General features: G+C 47.5%; 1 protein-coding gene across 1 annotated transcript in view; it reads right to left on the bottom strand.

Moving 5' to 3' along the window:
- The window catches only part of CTNNA1 (catenin alpha 1), a 116,435-nt gene extending 101,334 nt beyond the window's left edge, over nt 1–15,101 (bottom strand). Inside the window, exon 1 of the mRNA XM_084215978.1 lies at nt 14,971–15,101. The gene's annotated coding sequence lies outside the window, so the exon portion shown is untranslated. The remainder of the gene's footprint in view (nt 1–14,970) is intronic.
- Nucleotides 15,102–15,402: the final 301 nt, after the last annotated feature.

Here is a 15,402-nt window from a genome sequence, read left to right as displayed (position 1 = left end):
GAAAGCTCTGGGGCACTGGGAGAGCTCAGCCAGGGCTCAGGGCTGCTCCCCAGCCATCCCAGGGCTCCCACACCACGGGCACCAGAGCAGAGATTGGGAACTCACTCCAGCACTGCTGACCAAAGCTGACACAACTGAAGCACAACTTCACAAGGTGCAAGGCAGGAATATTCACCCAGCTGTATTCAGCTCTCCACTACACCCACACTCCAAGTGCCCACACTCCTGAGAGAAAAAAACTTTAAAAGCTGAAAGCTTAAAAAGAGAGAGACTAGAATGAGCCCACTCGAGGCTGGCATACATGTAACCCTTCTGATGGTTTGCACTGAAAAAGCAGTGGGTGTAGGGGAAGGCTCCCAGCTCCAGAGCACAAGCCAGGCCACAGCTCCAGAGCCCCCAAGGAGCCACAGGATGGTGGAAGGTGGTCATCTCCTGTCCTCCCCTACCTCTGACAGGAGCCACAAAGCACTGTGAACTCACTAATTAACCTTCTCTCTCAGTCACCCCCTCTTTTTATTTCACTCACCTACTGGCTTGTGCCACAGCCCAGACACTGCTGGCACAGGGCATGCTGTGAAATGCCCTTCACCCCCAGGCAGCTTCCCACCCCCCACAAGGAATTTCACTGGTTTATCCCCTCCCCATCAGCTCAGCACAAATGCTTCCTATGTAAGAACCGGAGAAAAATGCACTGACAACCTTTGTGGTTTCTGAGAAACAGAGCCAGGGCTCTGGAAAGCCCAGAAGGTTTCTAAAGAAAGGCTTTTTCTATGTAGTTAATGCTGTTAGACCTCTTACAGAAACAATGTGCAGGACGAAGTAACCATGAGAAGATACACTAATTGTATTAGTAGGATAATAAAGGCAATTCATCTGAAAACACGTTAAGTATGATAGTTCATGAATTGGCCAAAAGTAATGGTCTATAAAAACCACTTAGTAGCAGTGCTATTGAAATTTATCTAAAAAGCAAAGCTTGGTATCAAATAGCCTGCTTGGCAGCAAGGGCTTGGATATCATTTCTACATTGCAATAAATATGTTTATTTAATTAAATTAAACCCGTGGAGAACACAGGAAACAGGCTACAGGTAACTAAAACATGGATGAGATAGGTTTAGGGACAACTGTCAGGGCCATGGTATAGCATGGCTGTGACTCCCTCTAGTTCTCTGGAACTTGCCTTTTCCCTGTGACTGCTCAAGCTCTCCCTCAGTGAATTCAAATACGGTAACAGGTAGCAACCACCTCATGGGATACTGGAGCAGAGTGCTTAATCCTTGGCTCCTGGAGAGCATACCACAACCCCCACTGCAGCCACTCCAACGCCTACAGGGAAAGAGGACATCCTCTGGAAGAGGAGCCCACAGCAGAGCAGTGCAGCACTGGTTTGACAGCTGGGACAGCCCAACTGCCATGGAACAGGTTCTCCATGCCCCAGCCCCACTAATTTCAGGGACAAAGCAGCACGGACCACACGGCAGAAGAGTGAGCGGCGCTGAATCTTAAATGCAAGAATATATAGAACAACACCACTGCACAGGGAGTTGTGGCTGCCCAGCCTGTGGTTTCATAAGCAGCAGAAAAGCTGCTTAAGGACCAATGTTCATCCTCCCACACCCCTCCAGGAACTCATTCCCGTTTGCACATCACACCCCCTCCGTACTGGCACAGCTTTCCCCACGCCTGAGCGATTAACCAGATGGGGAAGGACTGATTTGGCTGAAGGGAAAGAAATCCATTTTTGCAAGGTGGGCTGAGATGCCCATCTGGCTCACCGTGCCACCACACGGCAAGGGGAGATGGCACCATCAGCTGGCACCCTTGGCAAAGCCGCTGCAGTGGGAAACACGGGGCAAAGCTGGATGCCACAGCCAAGCTGAACCAGGAGCCACTGAAAACTGAGAATCAAGCAGAGCTTCTGCAGGGAGCAGGAATGCCCTCCCCACACATCTGATGCTCAGACATGTGAAGCTCCAACCTCCAACCATGCTCACCAGCCCAGCACGTTAACTGCAAACCCTCTGGGTTATTTTCCTGTTCATGATGGTGCTCATTATTGCAATAGAGATTTCAGTAGTAATGCAGTGTGTTACTGGGGCTTAGTGCACTGGCAAGGACATGAGGGCAGGGGAAGCACAGGGGTTTAAGGAAGCCACTTTCAGAGCTCTGCTCCAGCCAATGATCTGCAAGCAGACTCACCCCTGGACAACTCTTGCTTGCTTTCTACAAACAGCCAAGATCTCATCAACAGCTAAAGATTAAGGACAGGCCTCCATTCTGCTTCAACCAGCCACGGCTGCCATCCAGCTGCTCCTCTCCCTGCCCAAACAGACCCATGCTGGCAGAGGCCTGTTGGGTGAGCCACTGCAGGGTGTCTCAGAGTAAGCTGGTAACTAAAACTTCTCTCTCCAGGTTCCTGTCCTGATGGAGGAGCTGGGACTGCACAGGGAGGGAGCAGCATGGAGATGAGCTCTGCTTCTGAAGTGTCCCCCAGGGCACGCCCCAGCCCTGCTTGGAGAGAAGGATGAGCAGAGGGATATCTGAGCTGCTGGAGCTGCCAGGAGCACACCAAGGGTGATGTACACACAGTGCTCCTTCAAAAAGCCACACCTGTAGGTCTGAGTGTTCTCAAAAACTGGAAATTCAAGGTTTTAAGAATAATTTCAGATACTTACTTCCATAATACTGGCATGCAAATAATTTTTAGATATTGGCAAGGAGAGGAATGCAGCTCTGCAGCTGCTTTGCAGAAGTGCCCTGAAGGCACCCAAGGCTTTTCCAAAAAGCCCATGAAGGAGCACAATTCGAACAGCAAGCTCTGCACCCCAACGAATCACAAAAAGGCCTAAGTGCTCAGGGTCCTGTTTTTCCAGGTTGCACTCCCACATACACACCTGAAGGCAGTGCTGGCTGTATCTCAGACACTACTGAGTGAGTCCATTCCACCTGCCCAGTACCAAACCATCCTGCAGTCACCCTACCTCCAGGCAAGGGTAAATTTCTTGGGTTATACATCAAAAAATAACTGTCCATCTCCTGTGCTTCAGTCCCACCACCTTGTGCTACCTGAAAGTCTTTAACATAACATCTGCTATCAGTCTTCACATTTTAACTCTCCTGCCAGGCTGCTTTCTAAAAGCTTTTAGCTGCACTCACTGATTTCTTGTTTTTTCTCAGAGAAGCCAGTATTCAAGGAATGGTCTGACTGGCATAGAGAGGACCTGACCTTGCCAGGCACAATAGACCACATGCTGAATTCCAGCACTGAGCTAGCCAAAATACCTAACACAGAACATGGGACAAGAACATTTTATACCTGAGAGGACATTCTCTATCTGAACACCCTTCCTGAACTCCTCAGCTGTTTCCCATTCTGTGGGGCTGATGTGCCCAGGAGTAGTAAGAGGTAATTCACTGCAGTTTTTTGCAGCTTTTTTCTCTCATATGTCTCACTCATTTTGAATGATAATCTGGTCTCCTACCATGCTTCCAGACTGTCTAGATATTCTGTACTGCATAATGACTATCACCCACGTCCTGGGGATGGAATATGGTGGGATTCACAACACAATGACCCAGCTTTATCTTCCATACAGAAAAAGAATCAGCCCCCTTGTTCCCAAAGGAATCCTTTTGCTTGGCTTGGTATCAAATATTCAACCCACCTGACAACCAGCAGGGATCCTTGACCCCTGCTGAAGGCGGCAGACAAGAGAGCAAAGATCTTCAGGAGATGGGTATCTAACACATACCATTAATACAAATGTTCCAAACAGTTTTGGCTTCAAAGAGATTAAGGCACACTTCAGTAAAACTCAGCTCACATGCTGGGGCTTCATATGACATTGACAACAGGCCCATTGACAACTCAAAACTGGTTTTTCATATAATTAGGAATATCCATAAAATAAAAAGTTCCATTCTTTCCCTTCACAGTCTCCAAATTAATTTGTCTGCCCTGTTCCACAAATAAAGCAACACTGAGCAGCCAAATAGCTGCAAGTCAAGGATGTTTGGTGTATGTGATCCTTTTCAAGAAGGATTTAAGCAGGCTTTATTTAAGCTGGTTTTATTTAACATCAAGTATACACAACTAAAAACAGAGACACTCTTCTAACATAGCCTTACACTCCATCTGCTCAGCTACCAAATCCTGTCCCCCATCATAAATGCCACACAGGTACTACCTCATTAGAAATCCTTACTGCTAGAATTTCACAGTCTGAAATATTAATACAAACACAGGTGTCATGTTGTGGCAAAGCTCATATTTGTATGTGGAGGATGAGTTTGAGTTGAACCTGTCTTATGAGACCCAGGTCTTGGTGACACAGGTAAGATGTACTCCCTGTGTCCATGTTATTAAACTTTGGAGTGCCTCCATGTTCTGGGGTGTGAGTAGGTACACTGGCTTTGTCCAGCTTGCTGCCAAGGTAAGATCATCCACCTCATTCCAAACTCTTTTCATTGAATACAATTTTACTAAACTTTCAAGTGTGTTATCTATACAAATCATGGAAAAATATGTGGGAAATAGCTTCACTGAGTAAAGCAACCTTCTGTAGAAACCAATGACCATGTTTTCCTTGATGGAATTTCCTTCCACTCAAGTATATTCAACTTTGCTATGGCTTTTGTTTAGGGGTTTTTCCCACAAACTGCAGTAACCACCCAAGAAAAAAGATGATATTCAGGTTCAGATAAGCCTGTTCCTCACCAGTGCCATCCCAGTTCCAGATCTCTTAATCTACTTTCATAAATTTCTCTGCTGCTCTTGTGGAGAAAACCCACAGACGCATCTGAAATACTCATCAGACAACCTGACACAGCCAGTAACAAACAAATGCTTCTCTATTCTCCACTCATTTAGACCTTGCTACTGAATTGAGAGATGAACCCTGATCCACTGTCCCTACAAAAATCCATTAAATTCTTGGCTGTTTTCTCTCCTGTGTGGGCGTTGCCTCCCAGCAGAGCCAGCAGCCACAGGGAGCCCCTCACCTTTTCCCTGTGGCAGCAGTGCCTAGCCCAGCCCACACGGGAGTGGGCACAGGGCCCAGCAGCAGATGAAGATGCCTCACTCTCCCCCCCAGCAGTCTGTGCTATCTCCTAGCAGCTTCCAAACTGTCACAGTGCTGGGTATTCAAGCCATTCATCTTCAGTCAGAACCAGGAACATGCTCTGTCCCTCCAGGTTTTCACTCCTTCACTCAGGTTCAGCTGCTGCTGCTGCTTAGGGGATGAAGGCATGCTCTGCACAAACAGCTTCACTGCTGGTCCTGGGACCTCAGCAGAGATTTCACAATGGCAAATATCATGTTTGCTTGGGAGATGCTGGTGCCAACAGCAGCTTCTTGCCTCCAGTTATGCAAGTGTTCAGCTCTGATCGTTTTCTTTCTGACAGAATTGTTTTACTACAAAGGATCTAGGAAGGAGGTGTGTGGAAGACAAATCACAGGCAGCACGAGCAATTAGTGATTTATTTATGTCACACTGAGGCTCCAGTTCATGGATGACACCCTGAAAGAATAGAGGAGCCAAACTCAGCTTTATACCCACTTAGCTGTTCAGATGGATAGCCTGGTTCATCCCAAACTTCCAATTCATTTCTGCAGTTTTCAGTTTCCAAAACTCATGGATGATCCCAACTCCATAAAGAAAACTGACAGGGAATCAAGAGTGCTTTGAAAGTCACACATGATCTTTCTCAAAAAGAGAATCTCCTCTACAAGTAAGATTAATTTTTATATTCTGGCTGCAAAACTTTGTATTTGGAAAAAAAGGATGGGCCATGACCAGCAAGCTATTACTGTTACGAATAATAACCACTCACTTTGCTTTCACATGGATGTTCGTGCATTTTATGCTGAAGACCTGCACTAACACCATGAAAGATAACTTCCAAATCAGAACAAGTAACTACTGGATCTGTGTTTAGCAGCTGTATTTAGCTGCTCTGTGGGTGAGCACTGCGAGGCTCTGGCCATGCAGAAGGACACCACATCTGCATTTTAAGCAAACAACATCTCTCCTGAGCTTATCCCTGCAGTGATGGCAACTTCAACCTCCCAAACCCAGCCCTTACTCAGCCACATCTCTCACACTGAAGCTGTAGGCTCAAACTGTAGGTTCACACTGAAGCACAACAAGGGGGCTCAGCCTGGAGACAGGATGTCAGAACCCAGGAGGGTCTTGTGCATCTGCTGGACCACTTGAATTGAACTGCCAAGAGTACTTCCAACCTCAGTGCCTCTTTCCACTCTTGAGGCAGAAAACTTCATGAAGCTTCCCCAAAATCATTGAGAAAGAATTAAAGAACAGTTTTCTGGCACTCTCTGAACCACAGCACACATTTCAGACCCTAGGGACACACAGTCAGTGCAGATATAATAACTAGGCTGTGGCTTCAGAGCATGGCTCTTCAAACCCCAAACTACAGCAGCACAGGTTCCAATTACCAACCTTAAGTTAACAATGAATGCAAGAAGGGGCAACCTTTTAACAAGATAATTTTTGCCACAACTACACATTAAATAAGGAAAAGATTGTTATAAATTAGTCCACTTTATCAGCTGGCAGGAGAATTTGCCACAGCTGCAAAATTGATTCTTGCTTAGCCTGCAAAACCTCACTGATGGCTGGCAATAAAGGGAAAAGAAAACCCGGGGATTTTTGTTCTGATCTTCTTCAGCACTCAACCTGCAATAAAAAGTGCTGTTTATGCTAAAGAGTCAGAAATAACCAGAATCTGACCCCACTCAAACTGCATTTTCATTCCTAAATTGATATGTTGTTATGCAATACCCTTCAGTCCTTTTAGCTGACCACATCTTCGAAATCTACACCTTCATTAGCAATTTAAAACTGTCAGGAGTCCACAAATAATGGAGCTGTTGGAGCTGACACACGTGTTTTGGAAAAAAAAAAAAATAAAAAAAAAACCTCCCTGTAATTAGGGGGTTGATGAAAATTTACTTAAACATGGAGCAAATGGACAGCCCTGTATTATTAGAGACTAAATACCATATTCTTTCTCAGTTGCATGCCCAGAGCAGCAGCAACTAAGGACTACGTAACAAAAACTTCTGTGTTTTAAGGATGGAAAAAGTTTCCCAGTTTTTTCCTTGGCAAAACCTACCAGAAGCACCCACTGAAGCAAAAGGAGAACATGAACATGAAGACTCTTCAAAGTAAAATGTTTTCTAAGTTTCCTGTGAAAACTTCAGAAGTCCTTTTGCAGTCCTCCACTTTGATTCAGGAACACTCTGTCAGTCTTAGCCAAAAATTACAAAGCAGATTTTAAAGAAAAAAGTAACAATACCCACAGGTGACGAGGCCGAGATTTTCACTTCATGCTCAGGGCAACCTTCAGCAACATCTCTCAGCTATAAACAATGAGTTCCTCTGACAGGAAGAGTTGCACCATCACCTCACGCCCTCAGACAACTCTCAACTTGCAGCTCCCGCTGTGAGTTTGGGAGGGGGAAGGGGAAATTCACAAAAACAAACCCCAAAAGAAAGAGTGACCATGAATGGACTGCACAAGCATGGCTTGGAGGAGTGAAGCACCTCCCAGTGCCTGCACACTAAGGCAGGATGCTCTGACACACCATCCCCTCAAGGCTGCAGACACTGGAACACCGGGGCACTGACTGGTGAGAACTTCACAGCCTCTCCAGAAGAGCAAAGCAAGTCATAATAAAAGCACAGTGCTGTGATGCATATTTGGATGCTTCCCACAGTTCCTGTACAGCTGTAACCACCTTCTGTCAAGTACAAACTGACTAAGGGTGCACCACGGTGCATGGTAGCCAGAGCTAACCATGACCTGCCTGGGCAGGAATCCTTTTGAGTCACTGCCTTCACAGATAGATGACCAATTAAAGCCACTTCTGTTTAAAAAAAAAAAAAAATAAAAGCCATTGTCCCTCCCACATTCCATAGAAGCAAGAAGAACAAACCAAGTTTGAGAAAAAGGAGTTACTGCTTAAATAGTCTTGTTAGGGAAAAAAAAAATTAATGTAGCAACACAGCCATTTACTAAGTAGAACTCACATCTGATTAAAGACATATTTTTCTCTCTCCACCCCTTCTTTTCACCCCCAGGAATAGGAAACATGACAAACCTACAAAACAGAAACCAGATGAGCTAAAAAATCCTGTTCCATTGGCTTTGCACCAGCACTTTGCCTCTGGTTCTGCTGAACACTGCATCTTTCACTGACTTTTCCCTAAGCCCACAATAATACTCTGTTAACCAAATAATCATATTCAAATTGTCTTAACCAGTTCTGTAAACTAAGTAAACCAGCTGAGAACACCTGACACTAAAGTACTGATACATAAAGACCAGAAATTAACTTTTTCTCCTTGAGGTTATAAGCTTTGAACCCTGCACAAGTAACCTACATTATTCTGTTTTGCTACATATAAACCCTCTAGCTTTTTTATTTTTTGTGCTACTCTTATTGGATTTTATGTAATTATTTTTTATCCCTAACCCCCAGCTAGGAGAGAGGGGAAAACCCCCTGCTCACAATCCTACTGCACTCTTCTCTATACCTGTACAAAGTCAGAGGGCTGTGACTGAGGACTCCCCCAGCAGTGAAGTGTCATGGAGTAACAAACACAGGCTGTGTCTGCTGTCCAAAAAGGCTTCTCTACATCTCCACTTTCAGGATGGGCTGCTTAATGTTACTCAGGAAATGTGTTTCCAGCTGCAAGGGCACTGGTTTCTAATTAAACACATCTTCCAAAGAGTGGAAGTGGCAGGAACTACAAAGCCATACTTTGTACCAATACTTAAACCACTACAGAGCCCCTCATAGAGCCAAACCAGATTCCTGCTTGTCACTCAAAAAATATTCCAAAAAAATCTTCCATTTTACTTGTAGCTTTTATGAAGTTGTTTAATTCACAGGGTTTCTAAATTTAAAAGCCATGAAGTCATCAGCTGAATGCAATGATGGGAGAGCTGCTCTGCACCTGCAGCCAGGATTGTCAGAGCCAGAGGCCATGTGGGCTCCTGCCAGCACTGGCCACTGTGGCCACCGGGCACATCTGCAGAACAGCCAGTCCAGGCTCCAACTGCTGCCTCAGGAACCTCCTAAACTGCTGGACCCTGGCAGAGAACCTCAGGGAAGCAATGCTACTTGTTTGCTCTTCTCTCATGCTTTTATTGCTTGTTTTACTGCCTGCCTGCTGCTTTCCCTTTTAGGGATGGCTTTACACACTGCCACCACCCAGGAAAAAGGTGGGGGAGTATATGAGGGAGGGAAGATGAATGATGATAAATGATTGCAGGGATCAGTAAAAAGAAAATGGCAGGGGTTGGTAATTAAGACCAGAGAAGCAGAAGGAGACACCAAACCCCATCCTAGAGCATTCATCACTCCACAAAGGCATCCAAGAGCCAGAGGATACTGCTCAAGAGTGCAACAAGCAGAGCTCCTGCTTTATTCCCTCATTCAGTTGTTGCTACCAGTCAGCTCAGCCAAGACCAGGTGAAGACCAGGTCTTAGGGCCTCAGACAAGGGCTAGCCTAATAAAAAGTTGATGGGACCAGTACAACCAAAACCCCCCTGATGAGGGTCACAGCAGGACAGACCTCTCAGCTATAGCAACCAGAACACATCAAACCCTCTGTGCACCACTTACAGTTCATTGTTCAACTTTTCACCTTTGAAATTAATAAATAATTGAAATTTCAGGATGCTTAGACTCCAAAACACCTGGACACCAGGTACTGGTTGGAATGAATGCTATGGTTTGTAAGTGAAGTTATTATGAGATGTGTCACTTGCACACACATCCACAGCCCATCAGGAATTATCCAGGACCAGGAGCAAGTCTTCAGCACTGAGCAGCGAGACTCTCTAGGTCTTTAAGTCATACTAAAAGAGATTAGTTTTACAAGTATACATTACAAGGACATACTTGCAAGAAAGAGGGCAAAAACTGGCAGCTTGTACATCTTGATTAGTTGCACTCACACTCACTTTCACCTTTTTGCTTCTGAGCACACCACAGCTCTGTCCTCTGCTGTTCAACAAGACTGGCTCTGAATTCAATATTCCAGTCAATTAAAAAAAAAACATTTACCCACCTACAGCTTCAGCTGGAGATCTCAAGAGCACTTTGCTAAGATGAATACTGACCTGCTCAGTGTTATGCAGGTTAAACACCGTTTTATAGGCACACAGCTCAGCCCTGTTTACATGAAAAATTCAACTGACCTTTGTGGCTCTGTAAAGCTACATTGCTAGGGCAGCCCTTTGTGCAGACCATTTATTTAAGTGGATCTCCTGTGCTCAGGTTGTATCAACCAGAGAAAGATATAGAAAAAGAATCTCCCCCCTAGAGCCTTAGATCTGCATAGATATCACCTCTACAAGTGCCCAGAATAAAGTGAATGAAAACTCTGAGACCTTGAAGAAGTGGGAAAAGCAACGGAAGGCCAAGCACAGAAAACCACCAAGTCATCAAGGCCACATGTTCCTCATAGCATTAACCCCTACTGACTTAAATGAAAAGCCACAAATTTAGTATTTACCTAAATGTCCTCTTGACCTTCTGACAAAAAACGGCAATGACAGAACTGTAAGGCCTACAATCTCTCCTCAGTTAACACCCAGGTTAAAAAAAAAAAAAAACACCAAACATTTTTTTCTTCTGATCCTTCAGCACCTAGCCACCTACCAAGCTCATCAGTTTCAGCCTCTTCCTTAAACTAGCTATTGACAGGAACAGGGTGAACCCTAATTTGCACCAAAATCTCATTTGCTCCACATCAACTCCACACAGAAATTCTTCTTAAGCATATACAGTCATATGCAGATCTATTCCATAATAGGGCACTGATTGCTGAGAAACTGGGTGTTCTTTGGGAAAAACAGCACACCAGAAGCTGAGGATCCCACATCACGCCCAATGCAATCCTACCTGCCACACTGGTGCCAGCTGCCTGTCTGCTTCAAGCCCCTCACTACCAAAAGCTTCACTCACTCTCGGGCTGTAACATCAACATTCATCTGTTCTTGTGCCACTCCATGCACTAAAAGAGAGCTACCAGAGAACCAGCTGGCCTCCAGCTTGGCTTCATGGGCCTTGGTAATGGTTCCTTGGTAATGGTTATTCCTTTAGCTATAGCTGGCCTCATGTTTGGTTTTTCCATTCCTGAGTTTATCAGAGAATGGTTTGGCTTGGGAGGGACCTTAAAGCTCATCTCATTCCACTCTGCTGTGGGCAGGGACACCTTCCACCAGCCCAAGTTGCTCCAAGCTCCAATGTCCAACCCGGCCTTGGACATTTCCAGGGATCCAGGGGCAGCCACAGCTCTTCTGGGCACCCTGTGCCAGGGCCTCCCCACCTTCACAGCCAAGAATTTTTCCCAATATCCTATCTATCCCTTCACACTGCCAGTGGGAAGCCATTTAGGCACTGGAAGGGGCTTTGAGCTCTCCCTGGAGCCTTCTCCTCTCCAGGTGAACAATCCCAACTGTGCCAGCCTTTCCTCCCAGCAGAGCTGCTCCATCCATCCCTCTGCTCATCCTGGTGCCTGCTCTGGCCTGGCCCCAGCAGCTCCAGCTCCTCTCTGTGCTGGGGCAGATCTGAAGGGGGTGTCTCACCTGAGAGAAGGTGGAGAATCCCCACCCTTGATCTGCTGCCCACAGAGCTTCAGATAAGCCCAGGATACAGGCATTGATCCCTGAATTTAAAACCTTTCAGAAGAGGCTCTTGGGAATCTAACTGATTAATAAGTAGCTGTCTTGTAAATTAGAGAAATTGTATCAGAAGGGAACTTCAGACTGGGGGAGAATTGCACTTTACAAACTGTGTTAGTTTAGATCTGTGTATTGAATAATTTCTATCACTTCACAAAGCGTGGGGAAAAAAAGGTTACTCCTCTAATTCCACCAGAGATATTTATAAACATATATTAAAGGGCTAACAGATGTTTTCTGTAGTACATCTGGGATTAACAAGCAAAAATATGTAATCATATTGAGAGAAAAGGTAGCTGGCTCTTTAAATCCATAAGTCACAAGGAATTATGAATCATATTTAAGTATCAGATTTGCCAACAGAAGAGTCTGGACTAACCTTCTGCACACCAGAAATCACAGTTACACCCATTCTCACCCTGACTAGCTGATAAGGAGTCTCAGTTACTGGAGGAGAACAATCCCACTTCCAGTTGCAGTGACCTCATTCCTCCTGCAACTCCTTCACCTCAGTAAATCCATCTGCACCCAGCTCTGCTTCGTGACACAGCAGGCCACTCTCAGTGCTTGTCTTTCCAGAGGAGCTCATCCAGTCAGGGTGCTAGCATACAATTTTGTGGTAGCTCTATTTTAAATCTCATTTGCTGGATTAAAATAGTATGGAGTTAAAAGTAGTAATTATCAAACATCTGCACTTTCTCTAAAGCTGCAATGCTGTTTAACCAACACACGAGCTATAAAGTCACTGAATGGAGCTATTCCAGACTAGCTGGAGAACAGTTCGGGTGAACTCCCAGAGCAGTAATGGATTCTACTCCTCAAGGTCATACTTTCAGCACTGAAGTTCAGCAGCACAAGCTTTTGAGTGATGTCAGTCAAGGCACAACAGCAGGAAGCCCCATCCCAGGAAGCATTCAAGGCCAGGGTGGAAGGGCTCGGAGCAGGGTTTGGGCAGGGAAGGTGTCCCTGCCCAGGCAGCAGAGCAGAACCGGTGCTTTAAGGTCTCTTTCAACCCAAACCAGCCTGTGACTCATCATTATGCTGAGTGACTGTCTCATAGGATACTGTCCTAACAAAATGACACTCAGTCCTCTTTTATTCATCATGTTTCCTTTGGTGCCCAGCAAAGCTGAGAGATGCCAGTAAAACAGAACCCAGCAAGTCGTGAACAGAAGCACCACGAGGGCTCTCACTCCAGAGCAGCCCCACTGCCCACCCAGGACAAGCAGGCTGGTTTGGACACTGAGTATTTTTGTGATCTTAACTAATTCTCTGCATAAGAAAAGTCATCTAGAAATCAAACAGTAACAGCAGACATAAATTCAAGGTAGGCCTGAAGTCCCACAAAAGTGTATTTCCAATTCAAACATTTCTACTTAATGTGGATTCCTTTGCAAGATCAGTTTCTGGATCTTACAGCTGCAGAAAGAACATATTCATGCTGCTGAAAAAAACACAAATTACTCTTCTATTACATCTTCCAGTTAAATTTATCAGACCAACAGAAGCCCTACGAAGAAGCTGAACATTAATGTCTGTCCTTACACACATCAGCACAGAAATGCTGATGCTTCAAACCCTGAAAATCAATTGTGAGGAAAGTATTTACATTTGTATTTTAAAGCATCGATTTGAACACAGGATTTCTAATCTCTGCCCACTGCGCTCCCCCCGGCCACCTTGTATAAACTTTAAATCTCCGATGCAGAGGCCTATTATTAGAGCTGGCTGGAAAAAAAAACGTAAAGAATGAAGGCACATTGTTTGTTATAGAAAAGGTTAGGGCAAAGCCTTTCTAAAAACAAAACCTACTAAACCTTTGTCTGTTTCTGCTGAAAAAAGTCAAGACATTTCCGTGATGTTTTAGAAACTGCTTCTTTGAAAACGATGAACAGTGACTCAACATCAAAGTATGTCCTTTTAAACAACACGTTTCGATTCAGAAGGGTGAAATAAATACAACAAAACACTTAATGTGGCCTTGGTGCCCCAAGACACAGCAAAGGCTGTGCCTAGCGTAAAATGAGCTGGGCTTTCACCTTCATCAACACAATCCTACCTACAAACCAACCCAGGAACTGAAATATACAACCCCAGAGCCTGGTGTGGCCATCAGGACTGAGGAGCGCAGCCTCTCCCACCTCCCCAGCTCCAGTGCAGGAAAAACACAGGAAACCAGTAACCAGAGCACAAGTGACTGAAGCACCCAGAAAACACCTTCTGCACAACTCCCATCCCAAAAAAACAATAGACAAAGCCAAACAAAGGGGGGAGGGCAGCAAAGAGCTCCCAGACTAGTTCAATACAGACAGTCCAGACACGCCTGGAGTCACAGCTCCGAAAGCTGGGCTGAGGACGCGGTCACAGGGCCACAGCCCAGCGGGGCGAGGGGCGATCGATGACCCTCGCCAGAAGACACCTCCTGGACACGGCTGGCCAGCCAAGGACACACAAGCAGGGAGCCGTGTCTGAGTGCATCTGATTCTTCACAAAATATAAGTGGAACACACACTTTCCTGCAAACCTTCGGTCTGAAAGATTTTAGGCGTTCTGAATGGGTAGGAGCAATAAATAACAGGCGGGTGACCCACGCTGCCCAGGGACCCCAGGGCCACAGGCAGCAGACACAGGGGCCGCACGTAACCCAGGAGTGGATGCGCTCTCCCTACTTTGCCTTTGGGAAAAGTAGCACGAAACTTTCTGTCAGCGAAGGAGAGGCTCTCGCCTTCCAGCACAGGAGGGGATTAGCGGTGGGTGTAAGAAAACGTGGCGGAGCCAGGCGGGGTGTTCCCGGCTTTCCGTGTATGGGATCAGCAGCACGGCCGGGGCTGGAGGAGGGCTGGCTCCGGCTGCGCCGCCCGGACAGACCGCGGGTCCGAAAGGCACGGAGCGCTCCCGGGGGCTCTCAGGGGGCCCCCGGCCCTGCCCGGCCCTGCCCGCAGCCGGGGAGCGGCGCCGGGGCGGCCCCGGCCGCGCGGGGAGGGGCCTGGACACCGCCCCGCCGCACCGAAACTTCGCCGGGAGCGGCCCGGCCGCGCTGCTCCCCCGGCAGAACGCGCTCGGCGGCCCCGAACACCGCGGGCCCGCCCCGCTCCCGCGCGGGCCCCGCCGCTCGGGGCAGCGCAGCCTCCCCAGCCGGGCCCGGCTCCCTCCCCACGCGCGGCCCGCTCCGTTCCGCTCCCATCCTCCGCCCCCCGGCCCGGCCCCGCGCCCAAAAGTTTCCAAGTGCGAGAAGCGCAACTTTACCGGGGCAGAGCTGGGCTGGGATGGTGGCGGCCGCCCTGGCTGCGCTCGGCCCCGCCGCTTTGTCCCGTCCCGCGGAGGAAATGGGCTCTTCCGGCGCCTCCCCGCCCGGCCCGGCCGCTCTTCCCGGCACCGCCCGCCGCGCCGCCCCCGCGCCCTGCCGGCGCCGCCCGCCCGCAGGTGAGGGACGGCGGGGACAGCAGCGGACACGGCGGGCACCCCTCGGCCCGGGCAGGACGGGGAGGTCCCCTCAGCCCGGGCAGGGCGCCCTAAAACCGCCCAGGCCCCGCAGCGGAGCCTGGTACAGCTCCCCGTCCCCCTCGGCCCCTCGCTCCGTGGGCCGACGGGTAGCCTCCCTTCACAGCCGCCCACCGGCTGCCCCCACCCAGGCTCTTAGGATGCCACTTTTGACGTAGAATCAACAAATTCGACCTT

This window comes from Fringilla coelebs (genome assembly GCF_963513975.1).
Source record: "Fringilla coelebs genome assembly, chromosome: 15".
NCBI classification, from domain to species: Eukaryota; Metazoa; Chordata; class Aves; order Passeriformes; family Fringillidae; genus Fringilla; species Fringilla coelebs.
Note: the sequence above shows the minus strand (reverse complement) of the source record. Positions and strands in the feature narration are given on the sequence as shown.